Genomic DNA, 20,233 nt, shown 5'->3' on the forward strand with positions numbered 1-20,233 from the left:
ATGGAGTCTTTCTCTTTTTGCTGGTCAAGTTTCTAGAACTACCCCTCTTAAAATATTTCTTTATTGGTTGCTTTTTACAGTGTCCACCCAACTTGTTTCTTTAAATGAGATCCCTAAATTTTTTATTATGTCTGTCTGTCCTCCCTCAACAGCCCTGTATTGTTCAAACCCATCCTTTTACTTACCCATCCCCCTGGGCCCATGTAAATGGCATTCTGCTAACAGACTTTCCTGTGAGTCACCTCCCAGCTGCTCACTACCAATGTTAACATATAAAAACCAGAGTGGTATTTTTGTTTTCCTCATTCCAGCCACATGGAATTACAGTCAAATTCACATACAGTTTTGGTTCTATGTTTTCATCACATCTGTCCCTGGCCTTGACCTTAAAAGAAAAACTAATTATTCTTGATACTCCATATATATTTGATTCATGCCGTGGCTTCTTTCAAACCTTGGAACAGTGCGAGGAGTAGAGGTGAAATAAAGGACATCTCTCCATCTGCCTGAGACATCTTCTCTGGACAAGAACATTCAGGAAAGCAAGACCCATGTATTAGGGGTTAAAGATTTCCACAGTGCACAAAGGCACCTTTAGTAAATGATCTCATTTAGCAACCATCACTGGGAAATCACACCCTGATTTCACACCTCTTTCTTAAGCATTCACTGGGACACTGGGCCGCTGTGTATTGATTATGTCCCAAGAGAGCAAAGACACATACAAAACTGCAAACAACTCAACAAAGTTGCTAAAAATAATTACATTTCAGGAGATGATTCTAAGCAGAAAGGGAGGAAAAAATGTATTTAGCAAAACCAGAAATACCCAACAGACAGCAGAGTGGAACTGAGCAAAACTGTATATAAAAATAACATTTGGGTCCCATCTGAATTTAGCAATAAGGACAGTAACAATACAATACAAATGTACCTTATGTAGCATTTGTCATCTAACTTTGGCTCTCAGACACTTTATAGCATTAGATAATGCAGTTATAGAGAGATCTAATAGCAGAGGGACAGGAAAAAATTAAAAGACAAAGTCAGGTAGGCACAGTGGTATGTCGAATGAGATTTGCAAGTGGATTAGTAGATTGACAGGGCCCACGTGATTCAGAAAGGCATGTTAAAATAGAGTATATTTTAGAAAGACAAAGACTAGGTCCAAGGAGCCTCAGAAAGGAACAAGAAGAAAAATTCACATCCCACCAACCATGTGTCTACCATTGCTCTGATCCCTTCCACACATTCTGTTGCATTTTAGCATCACAGATCTCTCCGATCTAAACATCAGCATCTTAAACTTACAAAGGAAAAGGAACTGATGCTCGGAGAATGTAAGGGAATATCCCAAAGTCAGGTAACAAGGGCGAGAAGCAGGATTCAAGCCGAATCTTCTAGCCCATGGTTCTTAAACTTTAACGCTCACATGGGCACACACACGTGCGCACGATTTCCAGCCACCGCCCCCCACCCCCATACATTTTGACTCAGTGAATCTGGAGTAGGAGTGTTTAGAGGGTTTGAGGCTTTGGAGCTGATTAAAGAAAAAGCTAAGACCCTGAGAGGCCATAACATATCACACGTTTTATCGGGCAGCACTTGGATGGGGTTGATGCAAGGAGAAATCTCTCGCAGCATGAGACCAGCCAGAGGCTTCAGGGGATCACCGTGCAGAAGAGGAGGAGATCAAGAGATCTTCTAGGGTAGGAGGGGCTGAGAGGGGACTTCAGTGTCTAGGTGAGGTCCCTCAGCAGTGCTGCAGGGAGTCCCTGGGTCCCAGCACTCCAAAGGGCAGCAGGGGCTCAGAGCCTTGTCAATACAAGGTCCTATCTGATCAGTGGAGAACAGTGGTCAGGAAGGTTTTCAGGGGTATGCAAAGCAGGCAGGTTCTACATGGCTGTAAGCCTGCTTGTTTGGGTTATTTTTAAAATAACTGGTAGGGTTAAACTTTGGATTTGGCCCTGGCAGGCTTTTGTGCTAGCAGGTCTCAGCCTGTGATTAAGAGCGCCAGAGGGGCCAAGAGACAGAGGCCAACTTTGGCTCATTTATTGAACAGAATGAGACCCCTACTGAGATAACTCTGTTAAGGTACATTACAGACCACATTTTGAGGAAGGAAAAATGCTTCAAACCCCATGTTTGGGGCTCTTTACTGCACCACAGCCAGCTAAAACAATGAATGAGCGTGTCCATTGACGGCTTCCTGGGAAGACACTCAGCGCCGAGAATCAGTGTTAGCACTAGTGCTGGCTGGGCCTCAGGATCTGGCCCTGGACGGCCAGCGTGCCCTCATAGCCTTACTGAGAACAAATCCCCTCCACATAAGCTCAACGTCTGCAGGGCTTCTTTATAATCAACATGAGAACGGGGCAGCTTTGGGCAATGAACTCTCCAGCTCGGTTAGGAGTGAACAGTGAAGTGTACACCATATTTTAATCATTTCATAATTCATCACCAAATATACATGAAACTGTAAGTATAAGCCCACTGGTGGCAGGGACCTGGTTTGTTTGAGGCATAGTGGTACCCCCAGCATCTAAGGCAATGCCTTTCCAGGGAGGTAGTTAGGAAATGAGCATCAAGAAGAGTATAGAAACATCTGTTAGTGGGTCCCACATATTCAGAGGGGTGCACTGAGAAACCCACCTGGAGGCACATAACTCCGAGCAATTCTCCCATCCTGGCTGCCAAATGGGGACTTCAGATTCTGTCCTTATCAAGGGCCTGAGTCACAAATTGAGGCTGCCATGAGGGCTGAGGCATGTAAGACTGTGTTCACTGAGGCTGTAGGAGGATTGGGGTGGGGGGTTCCTCAGGGGGAAGTAGGATTGGGGGACGGGTAGTGAAAGAGAAACACTGATTGGAAAAAGGCTTGAGGGGCACTGTCCTGCCTTCTCTTACAGGTGGGGGTGAAGAAGGAAATTCAGCCCTTCCCTGAAAATTGTACCTCTCCTTCCCTGTCCCCACTTCATTCTTTGTGACTCAATCAGAGCCTCCCTTCTTTCTAAAATCTGTTCTCCACTGCCCAGGAATCACCTAATGGGAAGCTAGTGTTTGGTTTTGACATCTAATATGCCACCTCAGCCTCAGGCTGCTCCACCCCCACTCCCTCCAAGCACACTCAGATTTCAGCCCACACGGAAGTGTTCCAGGTCCCAGCGTTAGCGTCAGATAGTGCCGTAAACACGGGGAGGCTGTGGTTCTGCTCACCTCTGACCCACCCAGTGAAATGAGAAATACAATCATACTAAATTCTAAATTGCAGCTGCCAGTAGTGTGTTTTACAATAAATATATATAATATATATATATATATATATATAAAATTTATTTTTAATACGTGACCTGTACATTTTGCTTCCTTTTTCCTGAACTTACCAATGTGTATAAAATATGGTTCATCTTTGCCCCAGTGACCCCTCATTGCTAGGGATGGGCCGTGTGCTTAACTATAGTTATGTGTGCAGAGGTGATGTTAAGACAGTGTGGATGCTTGCAGTTTCTTATGTCACCCACGGTGTTCCTTACGTAGGGTAACATTGCAAATGCCCTCTTCTGTACCAGGAAGCCCTTTTTGCCCTGGGTAATTCCTGGTCATCCTTTAGACATCACCTCCTAGACTCTTGCTTTTCAAAGTGTAGTCTGTGGACCAGCACACCCAGCATCACCTGGGAGCATGTTCGAAACACAGAATCTCAGGGCTCATCCCAACCACCTGAATCGGAGTCTGTATTTTAAATAAATCTCTGGGGGGCTTCATGCACAAGTCAGAGATTGAGAAGTACAGTCCTGGAGGGCATCATCCTGGCGATGGTGACAACTCACCTGGCACTTCCATTTATTTCCTTGTACATTCTTCTCATTGTATCCTGTGGCTTTAGGAGGCCCTCTCTCGTTCTAGACAGTCTTTTTCAAATTGCCTTCATGTAATGAGTTGTACTAACTGTGACTCATAACTGGAGTGTAGAATCAATTTAGTGGGTCATAACTAGATTTTTTTTCATGAAATTAAATAGGTTACTCCACTCTAGAATAGAATGGAAAATGTCACTCAAATAAGTATTGTTTCATAAAACTTTTGAAATAGTACATATCCATGTGTGTGTTTATGTATATTAGATTATCTATATATATTTACTATGGGTCATAAAAGCTTTAACTCCACTACTTCAGAGTCTAAGCTCCTTGAATTCAAAGACTGTTTGAGCCATTCATTGTGTATGTAAGACCTAACACAGGGGTGGTACAGAGTAGATGTCCCCACAACGTGGAATGTTGCATGGGATGCAACATCACCTGGAATGGCATCCACTGTGAGTAAAGACACCCCCCACCAAGAGGACGGCAGGAGGCAGAGGGGGAGGGAGGGCCTGGCACAGCCCAGGGCGGAGGAGAGCAGCAAGGAAGCTGCCAGCAGATCCGAGTCCCTTCTCTGAGACAAGCACGAGTCCTGAACCTACACGCACTTCTTGTTAACCAGTCATGTGGTTTTTAAGGGAGCCCAGGCTTCATCTCACTGTGGAAATATCCCTGGGGATGCATAGAAAGCCTGACACTCCACAGCCATTGGCCTGAGCAATGCTCACCAGAAATAGAAGTTTGAAAAGAGAGGGGGATGAAAAACCCTGTGGGGAAGATTCAGATATGGCCCCAGGCAGAAGCTTACATTGTGAGATGGCCAGATAAATATAAGTGAACGGCTTTCTGGCGACCAGTCAGATATCCACCCATTCACTCCAGTTACTGATGTAGCACCTGCTAAGGACAGACACTGTACTCCAGTAGAGGTATAGAAGTGGACAAAATGGACAAAGTGGCACTCTTCTCATGAGCTGGCATTCTAGTGAAGGAGGAAGATGTAAACAGAAACCTCATATTTGTGTTTATTTTTATATTGTGTTTATATTGTACTATCCAAAATTCTGCATTTAATTTGTATTATATATTATATAATACAATGATTGCAGGTGGTATTCTTGGGAGAACTGATGCAAAATGAGAGACAGTAGCTCATAGATCTCCTCCCTGATTCCCCCCACCTGTGAGCTAGGAAAGCCTGGGATGAGGTGAGAGCCACCCCGAGAGTCTAAGATCCAACTTGGTTCAGGCTTTTTGTGGGACTTAGTTTATTTAAAAGTTTCACTTCCTTTTGGTTTAAATCTGAATAGTCTGAGATCAAAGAATGGTAGCACTCAAAAGAAGCTTGAAACAATCAAGTCCAGTGGTGTTAGCACTCTGTTCGGCATAGCCCTAGGACATCAGCAGCTGGAGGCTTGGAGGTCAATAAGGATGAGCCAAGAACCCCAGCTGTCTCACCACCCCTTCTCGTTCACCTGAGACATCTGCCATCTCTACGGGGGTACCATGGAAAGCTGTGTTTGGCCCAGTTTTCCTGATTCTAAAAAATTTTTGACAAAACTCTCCAATACTCCCAGCTTTCGTATAGAGAAATGGAGATTTAGCCATGTTAGCTGATTTATCAAGATGACATATTAGGGGTGGGGTTATAGCTGGTAGAGTGCATGCTTAGCATGCATGAGGTCCTGGGTTCAATCCCCAGTACCTCCTCCAAGAATAAATAAATAAACCTAATTATCCGCCCCCGCTAAAAAAAAAGACAAAAAAAAGATGATATATTGAAGAAAAGTTGGGGATATAATTATGAATCATGCTTGGTTTTCCAGCTCTTGGTCAATTATAAAATAACAGACTTTGTAGAATGTCTTACTGCAGGCAGAAGTTTTCCATGCTGTGCTTCCCTTGGTAGACAGAAGGACATGGCCTAGGCCAAGGATCACCCACTCTAGCTGGCTTTGGCCTTACCATTCCTTATCTGGCGATGGAACCTACACATACCTCACCAGACACTACTTAACTCTTGGGCAATGTTGTTGTTCACATGTATACTACCTTGATCTTACCCTCTGTTCTCAACCCTGGTCTGTTAAAATAGGATGGATATCATTATTTCATTTGCCTGCTTCTCAAAGGGTTTTCAAATCTTTGAAAGCAAAGTGTCCATTTAAGTGTCCTGCTTTGAACTCCTTCTTTACCCTGGTTCAGACACCAAGATGACTTTTATTATCTTTTCACTCTGCCAACTGCAGGAAGGACTTTCTCTTCTTTGTACTCAAAGCTGTCCAGATGCCAGTACTTTCTCTAATGGGCTTTTCTTGGGCTCAACCCCATTTCTCATAAACAGAGAATCAACCGGGCCCACATTTCAGTACCAGCCCTTGGAGGTCTCATCCAGTCGGGGAAGTGTCCTTATGATAAACATCCGTTGACTTCTTCTCTGCTGTTTTCCTCTTCCTTGTAACCCCTTAGGAATGAGCAGTTCCTGATTTCTGTGGGCTTCTTGTTTACTGACCTGTGTGTCCAACTTGAATTGAGAAGATCTAGTTCCTAAAGTGCCTGATTTTTGTGTTTGCGCTTCTTTTTTTCCCCTCCATCTAAGCATTTTAAATACATATGAACAGATGGAACTGTTTTGCAACAGAATTGCAGAGCTTTTCCTCACAGACACATATCCACATTCTGGTAAACTAGTTGGGTGACCCGGTTAACCTGTCAAAAGGATCTGATGGCCATTTTCCAACTCACCCAGAGCCAAGGTGGGCATGGTATGGTTTGTCTCACGGGTGCATAGTTTTCTTTCTTTCCCTAATGGAGCATCCTGGCTGAAGCCATTCTGCTGGCTTCTCTGATGTCAGCCCACAGGAAAGTTTCCTCCAACCGCTCTCCATAAACTCTCCGTGACCACACTGGGGATGGCTGCTGACTGCTTCACAGCCACTCAGGCTAAACCTCTCTTTGATTCGTGTCTCTAAATATCGTCTTCCATCCTTCTGGGATTGGAACTAGAACCATCACACATCCCCAAGGCAGCAGCAACATCCTTGTTTACTTTAGAATACATTTTGATAAGGACCCAAGTCTTTTAGCTGAAACTGAGGGACATTTGTGTGAGGTAGCAGATTGTGGCAAAGATTTATTTCGGCAGACTCCAGGGAAAAGAAAAGAAAAGAAAATGACTCTCTTTCCTGGAAGAAAACAAAAGGAAAAAAAAAAAGAGAAAAGAGAAAATAAAAACTAAAATGAAGAACATGCCACAGAAAGACATGCTGAGGGAATCCCAACAGCATAGACTTCTCTGGGAAAAAAAAAGAAAAAAAGAAAAAAAAAAGTATCTTTTTATCCCCCACAGAAAGCCCAGACTCCGGGAACTGTGCTGGGGATGTTGGAAACGACTCTTGTTTTGTGATTGGGAATGAACTGCCCTTTTTCTGTAGGAGGCCAACGCCGAGAAGTATAAATGCAGAAAGCTCCTGCTTTTCTGAGAGGAGCAAGCTCCCCAAAATGAGTGTGAAAAGAATAGGAGCAGCTGAAAATTCCAGCCCACAGCTTCAAGTTTTCCAAAGCCTGTTTGCTTTGGCCCGCCTCTGCCATTCCTTTCTCTTTTTTCAGAAGTGTGAAATGGGTTGGTTGCTGGTATTTGTTCTGTGGTCTCAGCTAACTCTCCCATCTGTATAAACTCAGCTCTGCCAACCGAGCCCTTTAGCAGCGCTTTCTCTTCAGCTGGCCCAAAGGTCCTATTAGGTGGTACTTTGAAAGCTTGCAAATGTGTGATGCTGGCCCTGTGATCGAGGGTGTGAGGCTTAACTGTGCTGCCCTCCCAGGGGCCAGCCCTTCCTCTAGGACTAGTAGCTAAACAGGATGAGGATAAAGTGAATCCAAGTCTGGATTTGACTGTGTGCCTCCCCAGGAGCAGGGAAGCGCTTGAGGTACTGCTAATGTGGTCACGAGCAAAAGCCACTGAACGTGGGGCATTGCCCCTAGAGGTGTCTTCCTTTCTCGAACGAAAATCTTTGTTTGGGGTTGAGGAGCACCATCAGAGCATCTGTATTCCCGTTTCTTCCCACTTCTCTTCTATATTTACTGTTTCTGGGTTAACCAGTTACTGTCCTTCCAGAAGCAAAAAGTTAGCTAGCAGTGTGCCAATATTTGTTTTTCTGTTCTCAGTGTAACAACTGAGTCTATTTAATTAACTGTTCTTCGCTAGTTGCTATTGCATAGCAAAAATATTGTCAAATAGGACAATTTGCCTTGGGATCAGAAACTAGAAATGTGTAGAGCGGTTGGCTTTTGCCAAGCTCAACAAGTATCAGTGTGAAATGTAAACAGCTATTAATGAAAAGAGTAGCCACAGGTAAATAAATTATGAGGTAGACAACACACGTGCCAAGAGAACTGCTATTTGTTGGCACGCCTGCTCCCAGTGTCTAAGGCTAAACGCAGCGCCATGGGGTCTTCAGTGGAGGGAGACTGGGATGAGCTCTTCACTGGGTTCCCCAAGCTAGAGGTGGCAAGCTCTACCCCAGGGCTTCTTGGGGAAGTGTCTACATAAACCACTGTAGTGTAGATGTTAAAGCTTTAAGACCCTGCCTCTCCTTTATATCCCTGACCTGCATCATTTATTAATCTAGTCATAATGGGGCAGCATTAAACTCTATAAAATGTATTCTGAAGTTGTTGTGTTTTTTTCACATCTGTGCAATGTATCAAATAATACATACTTCCCAGGACTGATTCAAATAAAATTACCTTTATAGAATGTGCAACGAGTTATTAGGAACAAAGTAAGTCCTGAAAAAATAGTAACTAAAAAAAAAATAAATAAAGATGTGGGCCTACAGTGATGTGGGCCCAGAGCAATACTGTAAGAAAGAAAAAATATATTTGTATTTCCTAAAGCTGCCCTTGCACTGTTATCTGTAATTCCAAAGAGGTAGACAGGAGCTTTAAGCACAAGGAGTAGTACTTTTTTCATGGAAAAGCTCTCCCCACCCCAGAACTTTTGGGCATATTTTGGGCACACCAGGCATGTTTTGGATATTTCTTGGGCACACCAGGGGGATATTAGACTTGGGGCCTCGTGTCATGGAAATTGACCATGATGGAGTCAGGACAATGGGAATTACCAGGAAATATTCCCATAAGACCAGGAGAAGGGTTTAACTTATGCTCTGAAGCACACACAGTTACTTTGTCAAGGCAGGGCCATCACTCATCAGAAGGTAAATTGGCTCATCTGCTTTTGGTTCTTTCTGGATAATAGAACTCTGAGCTCCTAGAGGAAAGAGATTATGCATTTCCAGTGTCCAGAATAATTCATAGTGCATAGTGAGTGCTTAATAAATCAGAGCAATGACTTGGGTTCAAATCTTGCTTCTGCTACTTCCTACCTTTGGTATGTTAGCCTTCCTAATCCTTAATTTCCTCTTCCATTAAATAGAGATCACTTTATAGAGTAGTTATGAGAATTAAACGGGTCTGCATGTTGAGTGCTTATAGAAATGCCTGCCATACAGTAGAGATCTGTAAATTCCATCCGATGTGATGATGATGATGACAGCCCATTGGTTACTCACTATTAGCCATTCACCTTTCTTTCTTGCTAACAGAACCACGCTTTGTCAAAATCAAACATGGAGATCCTATTCCACATGGCCTGAGACTGGTCTGGCTTGTGTCCCAGTTCTGGCCAAAGAAATATAAGGGGGTTTCTGCTGAAGGTATATTACTCTAGTTCAAGGCAATGAGGCCATTTAAAGCTAGATTTTAATCTGTACAAGGACTGACTCTTTTTTTCCTGGCTTACTCTTACTTCTAGATGTAGCCCTTCCAAATCCCAAACCAGACTATGATGGGAGGTTATTAGAGCTCCCCATCCTTAATACCCTGGACTCCGGATTATGTTCCTGCAGTTCCATGAGGCTATAAAAAGCTCAGCTCAGTTTATCAGTCTCTCAGCTACCTATTCAGGTAGTTCAGAGGGCTGTGGTTCTCTGAGTCTCCTTCTTCTCTGAAATTGTGCTGTAATTCAAATTTTAAAACCACTCTGATTAGCTGTTCTAATTGTTCTCAGAGAGAGGCTGACCTGCCTGTTATAGTCCAGTAGAGTGAAAGTCAACTTTTAATATTCTTGAGGATTATATTAATTTTAGATTCAGAGATGTCTGAGAAATGGGCTAATATCAAACTGGAAGATAGTAGTTTCTGGGCAGGAAAAGGCAAGAAAAGATAATGAAAGAAAAGAAGAAAGAAAAGCAAACAAAAAGATGAAAGGTAAAAAGTCAGAGACCTCAAAAAAAAAAAAAAGTCAAAGACCTCATGGTGTAGGTATCCTTATTTATCTCCATTTTCTAATGAGAACTGGCATTTAAAGTAACTTGCTCAAAATGTATACATGTCATAGATATTGGAGTCAACTTTGAACTCAGGATTTTCTGACTGTAACTTATATTTAGCTCTCTTCTCAACATGCCTTCCTGGCTTTATACTTTTGACCTCTCACAGTGTTCTAATTCTTGAACCCTGGGAACCAATCTGAGCTCTTTTTTTAATTGAAGTATAGTTGATTTACAATGCTGTGTTAGTTTCAGGTGTACAGTGAAGTGATTCAGTTATATATACATACATATATTCTTTTTCAGATTCTTTTCCATTATATGTTATTAGAAGATATTGACTATAGCTTCCCATGCTATACAGTAAGTCCTTGCTGTTTATCTATTTTATATATAGTAGTGTGTATATGTTAATTCCAAACTCCTAATTTATCCCTCTCCCTGACCCCTTTCCCCTTTGGTAGCCATAGTTTGTTTTCTGTGTCTATGTCTGTGAGTATATTTCTAGTTTGTAAATAAGTTCATTTGTATTTTTTTTTTTAGATTCCACATGTAAGTGATATCATATGATATTTATATTTCTCTGTCTGACTTACTTCACTTAATAGGATAATCTCTAGGTTTATTCATGTTACTGCAGATGGCATTATTTCATTCTTTTTTATGGCTGAGTAATATTCCATTGTGTATATATACATCTTCTTTATCCATTCATCTGTTGAAAGACATTTAGGGCTCTTTGATCCAATGGAAAACCTTGGCTATTGAACTTGACCTTTCAATCTCTCTCTACTCCACTTTGACTGTATAGAACTGCCTTGTCCCATCAATAGGGATCAATCCATGCTAACTAATCCTGGCTCTGATCTCTATACTCTCCTCCAGATTGTTCTCTCCCACAATTGGAATGAACATGAGGAATTCAAAGGATTATAAGAAGGCAGATTTAGAGATCATTAAGTGAGTGGAATGGACATTATCTATCCCTTTCTCCCTCCCTTCCCCCCTTCCTTTCTTTTTCTCTCTTTCTTTCCTTAACAAATATTGGCTCAACAAATGCTGGGTTGAAAATTGCTATGAACTAGATATACAAGGTGAACTAAATGGTGTCATTCCTATTCATCTGGACCGTGGAAGGCTTAGGCTTAGGCTGTGTCTCCAAGTTTATCGCCCTAGGGCAGAGGTGCAGATCCATAGAAAACCAAGGAAAAAGTGAAAGAGTCTAAGTTATGGAGGAGGCATTCTGTTGGTACGGAAGCCAGCCTAGAGTGCCCCAATTTCCTAGAGATGTGTCCACACCATCAATGCACAAGAAGAGCTTTGGCAATTGCTTCATGACTCCTCATTATCTATGAGCAATAATGTCACTTTGGGCTGAATTGACCTAGTTTCTGAGACCCCATTCCACCAGAACCTTCCAGCTCTCCACTTCCCTTGGCCACAACCCAGACTGCATAGAGACATGACAGCTGAGCAGAAGCCCTGCCAGTTGGAGGAATCTGCCCTTCAGCATCCCTGGCAGTGGAGAGCCAGAACATTTGACCCAAGAAAGAGATCGAGCCAAGTCTTTAAAAATGTATGCACTTTTTTTTTTTTAATTCTGAGAACAAGTTAGAGCCAAACTGATCAGATGACTAACTAAGGATTGCGTGTCTTCAAGTGCCTGGATGGAACCCATTGAAACAGTATCTGCCGCTGGCTTCCCATCCCCCTAAGCCTCCTCAGTGGTTGTGTCCAGTCTGACTCCGAGGGTACTGTTAAAGGCAAGTTATTTGTGGTTGTATATAATTAGTATGGTTGAGTTTTAGGGCAAGGGCACTTCCACTTGTTTTGAAGAAGCTCTGCCCTTTGGTCATTTTTTCTTTCATTAGTTCACAATAGAGCCAAGTGTAATATAATCACATCTTCGTGTAATAAAGTGACTTCATACATTTGATACTATCCTGATGTAAAGCCTACCATTTTTTAAAATGAAACATGGATTTATCCCTTTAGTGCAGGCAAGACCTCCATCACTAGAAAAGAAATTTCAGGGGAAGGAGAATATAAATTTGTGGGAGGGTTCTTTCCAGGATTCTGGAAATAAGTCTGTGTGGGAAGGAAGGTGGGACATGCAAAGCTTGTTAAGTAGAGTGGCTAACTTCCTCAGTCTTTGAGCTGAAATTCACTCCTTTATAACTTGTGTCCATTTGTGGTGGTGGTTCTTTCTGAAGTAATGCCAACCAAGGTTCTTTCCCCATAACAACCTTTCAGTTAATTGAATACAGATCTCATGCCCTCTTATCCTTTGCTTGTGTCTTCTGTCCCTCAGGTTGAACATTTTCCATTCTTTCACCTCTTTCTGATATGGCATTTTGGCAGGAGGAAACAGGGGTGGAAAAATTGTGTAAATAAGTACTCCGTGTACGCTTCAGCAAATGGCAAATCTCTCTCTGACCTGTAAGCCAACATTCTGACACCAGATCAGAGAACACACTTGGAGTGGCATGTCAGCAGGCAGCATTCCAAGCCTCCTGCCTGTGAGGGGAAGCAAGAGAAACTGGCCAAAATATTTTTGCCTGTATTAATTAAGAAATGTTTTTCCTTCATTGATTCTCATATGGAACTGGCAATTCTTTCTGGTCACTCTGTAGCAATATTAAAAGTTTTATATTTTAAGCTCTTAATGAATCTTTCCTTAAGATGCATTTGGGGTTTTTTTTTTTTAGTACTTAAAACATAGCTCTGCAAATGTGCTTTAGAGCCTCATGGCCTTTTTATTTATTTTTATTTCCTGAAATAAAAATAAACAACTACTCTTAACAAATGTCTCTATTTTCTGAAACTGTGGAACCAGGACAAAACCAGACATCAAAATGGGTTCCAAGTCAGGCACAAGTTAGTATTTTTTTTTTAGTTGAATTTCTGGAATAAAGCTCAAAGTGTAAGCCCTGGCATTTCCCAGCCCCTATTAGCTATAATGGTAACGGCACACCTCCATCTGTCTTCTCTGACTTGTTTAGCCTGAGAAAAATCAGATGAGGATGAGGAACAAATGGACCGCATTTCCAACTATTAGGTGGGTTCTGGGTTACGTTTGTATTTATTTAATCATAGAACTGTACTCCTGTGTTCAGTAAAATTGAAATTAATATTTCTTCTAATATTACTACTAATTGTGTCAACAACAGAAATAGATATAATTCTCCTGATTGTGTATGAAAGTGATTTTAATATTTCACTATTAATTATGATGGTGGCCCCTACTTTAAGATAGATTTTTCTAAAGCATTAGATATATATTTTTAAATAACAGGACCATATGAAAAAGAACAGGTGAATTTAAAAAAAGAACCAACCAGAATTTCTGGAAATAAAAAATAAGTAGTTCACTAGCAGTTTAAAAAAATGAAGAAATGGATTAAAAAAGAGATCAGATGCAGCTGAAGAGAGAAGTGATGAAATGGAAGACAGATCATAGAAATCATTTCAAAAACACATAGGACATTTACAAAAACTGTTTTACAACAATTAAAATACCCAGTAATCTAAATTCACTTTCTCTGATAACTATATAATTAAATGAGAAATAAATGATAAAATAACAACTAAACAATCCACATACAACTGTAAAAAGTGTTTTAAATGCCCAAGAAAAGAATCAAAGAAGAAATAAAAATGGAAATTGTGAAATATTTTGACTTGAATGGCAATGAAGGTAGCACAAATGAAACCTGTGCAAAATAGCTGGAGTAGTATTAGAGGGCAATGGAGAGCTTTGGACATAAATATTAGAAGGAAAGGAAGATGAAAAGTTACTGGCTAAATGTTCAATACAATAAATTAGGAGAAAAAGCATATTAAAACTAAAGAAAACAGGAAGTTGGAAATAACATCAGAGGAGAAGTTAATGAAATAGGGAAACCAAACAAGATCAACAGAACTGAAGGCTAATTTTCTGAATGATCAATAAAATAGACAAAGCTCTGTCAGTATGAATGAAGCACAAAAAAATGTTAAGGCACAAATGAACACACTGAAAATGACAGAGACACATAAATACACAAATGGCAGAAATTTTAAAAGAACATTATGGACAGTTTTATTCCAATACTCTTTTATAAAGTTATGTGAATTGGACAACTTCTTTTTAAATATAATTAAAAGAAATACAAATTGCAGTTGAATTTAGAGATGACTATCCTTTAAAGAACAGCTAATCCATATATTGTATGACTCTCCCAGTCACAGGAAAACACTTTTTTCAAAAAAAAAAAAAAAAAGAAGAAGAAAGAAAGAAATACTCTTTAAAATTCTTTCATAAGACAGATAACTTCAAAACCAAAAATGGACCAGAGAAACATAAGAAATAATCAAAATAATGATATTGATAACAATAGTAGCTTCAAGTTATTATGGGCCCTTTAAAAGTGATTTACATGTATAAATTCTCCTCATAACAAATCCATGGGATAAGAAATATGATTGTCCTCATGTTACAGATGAGGAGACTTTGGCAGAGATGTGGTGACTGACTTACCCAAGGTCGCACAGACAGGTCATGCTATAGTCCCCAAAGTGAACCCAGACAGTCTAGTTTCAGATCCTCTGCTCTTAACCACAGACTCCAGATTTTTAAATAAAATATTAGAAAAATAAATGCAGTAATGTATTCTTAGTACAAAATGACGACGTGGGGTTGGGAAAGATGTCCAAAGCTATTCTTAGTGGCTAATTCACATTCCTGTAATATGCAATCTCCTGTCCATCTTCCAAGTCTCAAAAACATTTTATAAGCTGGCAAATAGATCTTTCTCTTCTCCAGCAACTGTTGCATCTCAGATGTGTTCTCCTTCCATCGCATTCTGCTCTAGCTTTATAGACATACTGTTTGATGATCCTGTCCACCTGCTTTCCATCCACCTACCCTGCTCAAAATCCTTCCATGTTTTCCATTGTTTTTATCATAACGAATAAATCTTTCATCATGGACTACAAGGTCTGTCCACAGCTGACCTCTCCAGCATCATCAAAGATTATGTTCTCTCTCCCTTTCTTCCTATACTTTAGCCACACTGGCCTACCTGCCTGCCTAGAACTTGATCCCAGGTGTTCACTCACGCTGTTCCCTTACCTAGAACTCCCCACACTGAGCTTTGCCTAGTTTTCGAATTTCACCTTGATCGTCACTTCTTGAGAGAAATCCTCCCCTGTGCTCCTTACCTCCCAAGACTAGCTTCCCTTATTTAACCTCTCATGACACTCTCTACCTCTCTTGGGTAGCGCTATGCATATCTGTAAATTTGTGTGTACTAGTGAGATAATTTTATTAATTTTTCTCTTCCCCACTATAATGTAAAGTGCAAGAAGGCATGGACTATGCACTTTCTTTTCTAGCATTGATTCGTTTGTTTCCAACTCAGTGTTTTTACTTTATTGGAATATTTTATAAATTATTAACAGGGAAGAAGGAAGAAATATAGATTAATTTTTTTTAATGGCTGCAATTATTCTCCTGCGTGTATTCGTTCTCCTTGCAAGGTAGCCTTCTCTGGAACTGGATACCAGCACCATACTGCTATAAACCTAGATTCTGCTCAGACATTGTCCCTCATGATTTGGTTGGCATTTTGAACACCAAAACTAGACCTGTTTGGTGTTCATTACCCTGCAATGGCCATAGTGATTGGAATTACCCCCCTGACACCCTCGGGAGTCCAGCCCTACATCCAGTCTGTCCTGTAACCCCACCTCTACCAACCACTCTAGACCACTGAGTCTTTTCCCACAGCCAGTGAAGTCCCAACACATCTCATGAAGAGGTACTCACAGGTTAGGACTCAGACGTTGCTTGATTTAGAAGAAAAAGGCTCTGAATTGTAAAGAACTCCACAAAGTCTCAGTGTTATCATCATGGTTATGTCATGATCATCCAGCCTCTCCTGCCAGAGATACTCTGTGTCGAGGAGCATCTTAAGAGGGAGACTGGATCTCCAGGAGCCTTCCAGGGCCAAGAAGTCAAAGTCCTGTGGATACACTGAATTTCACTGAAAAAAAAAAAGAAAAGAAAATCAAGACCCATGCAAATTAGGTAATATTCTGTTTTCTGCGCTAATCTCAGTATTATTTGATTTAAACTTTTCTCTTCTTACTTGGCTATGTCAATCTAGGAGGTATCAATTAAAAGATGAAGCAGCAATTTTGTCAGCTGGGTGGGTCTAGACTTTTTTCACCAAAATCAAAAAGTTGCAAGCGAATAATAATATTAGCAACAAATGCTCTACATCGCACTCACCTTGGGTCAGGCAGGGTTCTAAGTGCTCCACTGGACTCATTCGTTCTCATGGCCAGTTTAGGGGTGAATGCTGTGATGATCCTTGTTCCACAGATGATGAAGCCAAGGCACGGAGAGGTCAGGGTGTTACCGGAAGTCACAGACCCCAGTAAGTGGGGAGGCAGGACACAAACCCCCCAGATCTAGTCCAGGAGTCCATGCTTTTAAATCCTATGCTCTTACCCATAGATGCTCCAGTCCTTCCCTCCCCAGTGCTCCTGCCTCGTATTACAGAGATGGGACACAGCTTGGTTGCCAGGCAGACTCTCCCTGCAAGGTGGAAACTCCCATGTCTGCTGCACACATGAACCTGAATTTTTCCAGTGGCGCTGGTTCTGGCTCCCCAGAGAGAACGCAACAAACTGGGAAGGCTAGAACTGTCTCCTGCCCACTCTTGCTAATTAAACTCCTCCAACTGACACTTTTTGGCTGGTTCCAAGAGGATATTATTTTTAGCTTGCGAGGGTTAAAGGGGATGGGAAGTGTGCCAAATTCAGGTTGTTAGAGAGAAAGAAGGAGGAAGGAGCTCAGAAAGATGTATTATGCTCATGACTCCATTTAATAAGAAGCGAGGAGCATTGGGAGCTTTTGGTCTGGACCTTTGGGCCAGAAGGAAAGCTCCTGAACTCTGTCAACCTCCAGTGACCTCCACCACATTTCAGTGGGTAGAATATTTCTCTCCTCACGCAGTTGCAATGGGACAGCAACTGCAGATGTTAGAAGGATCCAGAAGTTTATTATTATTGTTGTTGTTGTTGTTGTTGTTGTTGTTGTTGTTGTTGTTGTTATTCCTGTTTACTGGGGTGAGAGAATTGTGAAGCCTTGCAGGCCAGGATGGAAGTAGTAGCTCTCCACTTCCTGCAGCCCATCTTCTCTCGTAGCTCTCTGACAGCCCCACCCTGGCCCATCCTCAGAGGCAATAAATGATGTACGAACAATGACCCTGATTAGGAAGCTGGGAGGTTAATCTGCAGGGCTCCTTCTTATAAAGACCAGGCCAGACCCTGCCCCATGGCTCAGCCGATTGATAAACCCTGAGCCTGCACGACCACAGACCATCTGAGAGTACAGTCGGCCTCCCAGGATTCCATCCATCTAAGTCAGTTTCACTCTTCCTCCCACTGCTTCTTTCTTCCTTCGGCTCCTCCCTCTCGGCTTCGGTTCCAGTGATTAAAGATGCAAGATCCCCAGTCATTTTCCAGTGCTTCTGTAAACTCTGGAAGCCCCAGCGGCTCAGCCCTGTTAAGCTGAGGCATGAAACCCTGCAGCCCAGTGACACAAACCATGAAACCCCTAAGACTCAATTCACAGGAAAAAAGAACTTTTTTTTTCGGTCCCGCTCTTCCTGTGATTAATAGGTGTCATTGTTTGGTCTGACAGCAAAGGCTTCATTGTGGGACAAGCTAACACTTTCGCTCCCGGACAGAGCAAAGAGAGAAGGTACTCCTGACACTCAGAAGATCGTTTTTCTCAGAACTCAACGTGTTGCCATTTTTTAAGGGCACGTTGATGGAATTTTCAGCGTGCGCATTAAACGTATACAGTAGAATGGAATCTACTGGCCTGGGAAAGCAGCTGTGTATTACAAAGGTGGCTGTGAAATATGCCAATGAAGAGGAGGTAAGAGCCAGACCTGGATTTGAATCTCTGCTCATCTTGCCTAAATGGCCTTAGGCAAGTCATGCCACCTTATGAGACGTAGATCCATCTTTGTAAAGTGGAGTTAATAACAGTCACCTCAAAGGGATGTGTGGAGGATGCCATGAGATGATGCTATTAAAGCTCTCAGCACAGTGCCTGGCACAGAATGAGTGATCCCCTAATATGAGCAGCTGTTACTAGGTGATCCATGAACACAAGGGACAGGGAGAGGTCTGAGGCAAGACCATATCCACCACATCATCTTTGGCATGATGGAGGCTCTACTTTCCAAATCTCAATAAACTGGAGTTCGAGTTTTTTGAGCGAGAGCCACTCCTCCTTGCTTGGCCCTGCAATAAACCTTTCTCTGCTCCAAACTCAAAAAAAAAAAAAAAAAAAAAAAAAAAAAACAAAACCCAAAACCCTCAATAAAGCAGGTTCTAATAATTAGTGGGTACACAACACAAAATCATTACTATCAGTCGAAAACAATTGTTCATTGTAGGTGCCTAGCTTTTCCTTCAATTGGCAGCCGCTTATTTAAAACGGACTCCCCCAACAGTAAATAACAAATTTATTTAGGAGACACTTGGTAAAGACTACAATAAGTTGAATTGGAATAGTGGGCAGTTGGTTCACATGCAGTAGGTTTTATAATAAATGAAATAATAGTTTTATTACTCTATGTCTCCCAAGAAAATGGAAAAAATGCTTGAACAATTTAAATGATGCTAAATCAGGTGTTCAGTCGTTCTCAGTCTGGGGTAAATTTCCATACCCCACAACGCACGCACACGCACACAAACATTTGGCAATGTCTGGAGACATTTTTGCTTGTCACAACTAGGATAAGGGCAGTTTCCACTGGCATCTAATGGGGGAGATCAGGGATACTTTGAAGCATCCTAAAATATACACAAGACATCCCCTCACAGCAAAGAATTATCTGACCCCAAATGTCACTAGTGCAGAGATTGAGAAACCCTGGTCTAACCAAACCTGCAGGGCTGTGGAAGGAGTCTAAAAAACTTCTTATTGTGTGAGGCAATTTAGTGACAATGTAAATCACTGACATTAAGTTGAACCAAATTTCATCTAATAACTTATTGGAGAATTATTAGTAAACACTGTAGTTCTTAATTAATTTTTTTTTGCATTTTAATTTTTTTTCCAAGTACGAAATGCAGTGGTCTGCTGGATTATCATTGTTTCAAAAGTTGCTTGAGTTCGTTCTTATGATTCAGTCTTTCAAGGAGGGCATGAAAGTCAGAGGCTGGACAAATACATTTCCATTACTCACGATGAAATTTCTTCCCACAAACCCCTTCCCTGGGGCCCCCAGAAAAGAAAAGAAAAGAAAAGAAACTAATTGCTAAGATTTTACTTACCTTAACTTCAGCTTAAAGATTTTTCTTCCTCTAAATTCCCCAGGAACGTGGTTTCTAATCCAAGGATAGGATTTCCCCCAATAACTGCCAAGGTGGAAACCAAAACATTCAAAATACAGGAACAAGGTATAGGTCCCATTCATTGTTTAGTTTTCTTTACCTTTCTGCCCACGGAATATGGCTTGGCCCACCTGAGAAAGTCATTAGTGAGGGAAGAGACTCCATAAGCACTTCCTTAAAAATGGGGCATGTTTGCTGTTTCTGGAAAGAATCAGCCTGGAAGAGACCAAATTCAGCAGAGGGCAAAGCTACCAACGTAAAAGCATGTGATCCTTTGATTTCAGAGGCTGTTGGGTAGAGTTTGGCACTGTCCTTCCCCTTTCTTCCCTCTGCTTCCCACGGGGCCCCCACAGCCGTCACGTGGCTCCGGAGGCCCACAGAGGCCTGAATTCCACAGGGCACGGCTGGGTAGAGCAGCATCACGACCTTCATCCACAACCAAGGGGGGAGACTGGCATTTATTAAATATGAATTCTGATCCAGGAACTGTGCAAGGTGTCTTAGAGACATGAGCTCCTCCAAAGGAATTTCAGAAGCCACAACTAGGTGAGCATTAAAAAAACAGTGATTTGGGTGGATTCTTGTTTAAACTAACATAAACCCAAATTTGGACGAATGAGTATTCTTTTAAAAAGA

The 20,233-nt window shown here is 41.6% G+C and overlaps 1 long non-coding RNA gene across 1 annotated transcript in view; it reads right to left on the reverse strand.

The window, feature by feature from the left end:
* The window catches only part of LOC116658016, a 74,661-nt gene extending 57,812 nt beyond the window's left edge, over positions 1–16,849 (reverse strand). Inside the window, exons 1-2 of the long non-coding RNA XR_004313238.1 lie at positions 16,470–16,849; positions 16,005–16,221 (exon numbers count right to left, since the gene is read on the reverse strand). This is a non-coding gene — a long non-coding RNA (uncharacterized LOC116658016). The remainder of the gene's footprint in view (positions 1–16,004; positions 16,222–16,469) is intronic.
* Between the last annotated feature and the right edge of the window lie 3,384 nt (positions 16,850–20,233).

This window comes from Camelus ferus, chromosome 19, assembly GCF_009834535.1.
Source record: "Camelus ferus isolate YT-003-E chromosome 19, BCGSAC_Cfer_1.0, whole genome shotgun sequence".
Taxonomy (NCBI): domain Eukaryota; kingdom Metazoa; phylum Chordata; class Mammalia; order Artiodactyla; family Camelidae; genus Camelus; species Camelus ferus.